Here is a 3,935-nt window from a genome sequence, read left to right on the forward strand (position 1 = left end):
GACACTCTGCAGCAGGTGCTTCAGGTCCTCTTCAGTTTCAGCAAGCAGGGTTGTGTCATCCGCATAACGCAGATTGTTGATAAATCATCCACCAATCCTGACCCCACATTTCTCCTCATAGAGCAATATACATAGCTATCTTAATAAACAATAACATAGCAATCTTATATATCATAGCTCTGAACCCTGCCCTACCCTGAGCCAGTCTTATTTTCTCTGACACGCCTATCCATATAAACTCAGTTACTGTGTCAATCCATTTCCTCTAAGGTCTTCCTATTGTGTGTGTACCTCCACTCTTCCAAGCATGATGTCTTTCTCCAAGGACTGGTCTGTCCTGGCCACAGTATGTGAGACAGAGCTTCATATTGTTACCTCTAAGGAACAGTTTAATTTCTCCCTCTCCAAGGCCTCAATTCTTCTTTCATTGTTGGTCATTGTCCAGCTCTCTGATGAATAAGGGAAAAATTAATTCTTCAAATATAAAAGTTAATATGATTAGATATTGTCATGACAGGAGTCCAGAATGAAAGCTGCATAGTGGAGTGGACATGGAGGGAGGAATTATATAACAATGAAAGAATTTTCTTTTACTTTTCAAAGAGAAGAGTGAACTGGGGCAGGGGGGAGATTGCACAGGGAGAAAAGTGCAATAATGAATGAATGGAAATCCAAAGTCTCTGTAAACTATCATTAAAACTAATAATAATAAAAAATATAAAAAAAAGAATCACATCAACATTTAAAAAAATTAATAGAAAAGCCAGGGTGTGGTCTGTAATGTTAAGGGTTTATTGTTCAAAATGGTTTCCCTAGTCATTGAGTGACTTTGCCATGTGGAGGGGTAGGAATAGGCTAATAGAGCATGTTGGCCCATTCACAAGGAGATTGGCTAGTCTCACCAATCCACAAGGTGACTGTTAAACTGAATTGATCCAGCAGCAGAATTTGAGCACCTCACCACCAGCAGAGAAGAAACAAGAGAATGTAATACATCCTGTGGGGCCAGAGATTCTTGTGCCAGTCAGACCAGGACCTGTAGGAGCAGCAGCCATAGCAGCCACAGCTGAGTACCAGAGACCAGAGAGGAGATGGAGGATACCTTGTTACTGCTACCCATGGAGCCAGAACTAGAAACCCTTGCTCAGGTTTGTTGGACAACTTGATGTGGGAAGAAAGAACCATAATTGATGGGACTAAGAGCTTAGTGTCATTCGCCTGAGGCTCTTGGGAGAACATTTCAGAAGCTATCTGGATTGAGTGCTTGTATTGTGCCACTAATCTGAATTATATAGCCTTTTGATGTCCCCACTATGGTTCTGTGTGGTCTGTAAGCTATTACAATGGATAGTGGACCCCGTAAAGCAATAAGATTGGTGTTAAAATGAGTAGAAAGAACTAGGGGAACATGAAAGACATGTGAGAGCTCATGGGAATTGGTGTGTTGTTGATGTTGGGACAATTCCCCTTTGTGGAGTTAGTGAAGGTCAGATATGGTCTTCTCCATGTGACCCTTGCTCTTTTTAGAGTGTCACTAAGGTTAATTTCCTTCCCTAGTTATAGCAACAAAGCATTCAATGGCATTCCTGTTCTGAGGCTCAGACCAAATGAGTATGCCAAAGTTTGAATTTAAAGACCTATCAGTGTTACCAAATAAGTGAAGTCTCTATGCTCTTATGTCCTTCCTACTTGTCCATTGTGGCTGAAGATTGAGAATAATTTCTCAGAAAGAGAGAAGTAGATGTTGGTAAAACAAATCTAATCTTGACCTATGAAGCTCTGGTGTTATAGAGTGTAAGGAGTTGTGCTGCTAATCCAAAGGCAGGTGGTTCAAATCCATTGACTGTTGTACAGAAGAAAGATAAGGCCCCCGAAAACCTGCTGGAGGGTCAGCTATGAGCTGATTGTGACTTGTGACGCCATGGCATTGAGTGAGTGAGCGTGATCTTGACCTAGCAAAGGCAGGAGAGAACCAGTGCCTGATGCTGCAGCTCCACCTGCAACTGTGTGTTCAGCATCTGTACTCATAGTTACCAGTTAGTACTTATGGAGCCTGTCTCATTCACCTTGATCTTAAGATGAATCATAGCATGAATAGGCTCAAATAACAGGTACATCTCTTTGGTTATTTAGTTTTTGTGGAGAAGAGAAAAGGAAGAGATTAACATCAAGGATTTTTACAATCTTTGAGGGGATGAATTAACACAGTGACTAACTGCATTGGTCTAACTGTGTGTCAGATGATGAGGATAGCACAGGAAAGGACAGAGTTCAGATCTGTAGTTCATATGGTTGCTATGAGATGTACTCAACTCAACAGCAATTAACACCAATAACAGCTAACTGAAAGGCTAGCTCTCTAGTGGTTTGACTTGACCAGCTCAGAAGGAAGATGAGCAATTTCCTTCCCTGCAGTTTACCTCCTCAGAAACCCAAAAGAGGATAAACTATGAGTCTGTATCGACTTGATGAAAATGAGATGGTAAATAAAAAAATCCTCACAATTAGTAAGGATTTGGAACAGAAACAAAATACAAGATGATGCTTATACCCTCCCCACCCCCTGCCTCATTTTGCTTGTACTTATGCAGAGATTTTAGACTGATTGCCCCCAGCACCAGTCCTAGCATCATGAAGACAAATTCTCTTTCCTGAAATCATCACCTAGGACATCCTAGACAACTGGCCTTCAGAAGTATCTTTACTTCTTCCACGTTTTACCTCCTGAGTGTTCACCAAGTTCATCCCTCTCCCCTCACTAAGACTTGGGTGAGTTAAAAATACAGTATATTTTAGTAATCTTTTCCAGATTTGGTAGTAGCATAGACCTTCCAAGTAAAAGGAAGCTGGCCATAAGTATGGAAAAAGTATGTGAGTGTGTTGACCTATCCTACTAGACTGTAAGCTTCTCAAGGTCAGAAACCTCCTGACAAATTTATATGGCATGACTAAATCTTGAATAGCAAAGTTTTTCAACCTGCGACATCCAATTTGCTGAGAAGCATTGTGACATGGCAGACAGTGAAACTTCCTTGCTTTCAACAAACTTTGAACACGTGGGGGGTGCAATCCTTGGAAATAGACATCATGCTTGGAAGAGTGGAAGGCCAGTGAAGGGGGGGAGAAGAATCAACAAGATGAATTGACATAACGACTATTAGGGTGGGCTCAAGTATGTCAGAGATGGTTAGAATAGCACAGAATTGGGCTGGGTTTAGATCCATTGATCATAGGGACACTGTGGGCCATAGCTGACTGGACAGCACTTAAAAATAACAACTTTGTGTTAAACTTACAGAAAAATGTATCTTTTCTCTAATAGACTAAGTCTGTGATTGCAGGAAGTGTCAATATTTGTGTTCCCAAAACAGTTAGCTTTAAATCACTATTGTTGTTGTTAGGTGCTATTGAGTTGAGTAGAATTTACTGTACACAGTTAATGTTCATAATTGAGCAAAATAGTACAAGCTCACATTCTACTGCTGTCTGGCTGAATCTGCTTAACTTTAGAAAGGCGGATCTACATAATCCTCTCTCATGGATTGAATTTTGTCCTGTTAAAAATATGCTTACTTGACTGGGATCCAGAGTGACATGGCCTTTGAGTCAGCAGTTCAGCTTTCTATGGACTAAGCCAGGAGAGCGCCTCATAGGAGATTGTTGTTATTATACAACATAGAGTTGAAACTGACTCATAGTTGATGCTCCAGAGGGTTTCAGAGGACGTTGGTCATCTTTCTCCTCTGGAGAAGCTGCTGGATTCAAACTGTGTGCCTTCGAGTTGGAAGCATACCTCCTTACCAGGCTACCAGAACTTCCCTGTAGAAGACTAGAGGTACAAATTTTGTTGTTGTTGTTGTTATGTGCCGTCGAGTCGCTTATGACTCATAGCGACCCTATATACAACAGCCCTAAACTCCGCTCTGTCCTGTGCC

Source organism: Elephantulus edwardii, unplaced genomic scaffold (genome assembly GCF_000299155.1).
Source record: "Elephantulus edwardii isolate Elephantulus edwardi_28Jun2011 unplaced genomic scaffold, EleEdw1.0 scaffold00111, whole genome shotgun sequence".
NCBI lineage: Eukaryota > Metazoa > Chordata > Mammalia > Macroscelidea > Macroscelididae > Elephantulus > Elephantulus edwardii.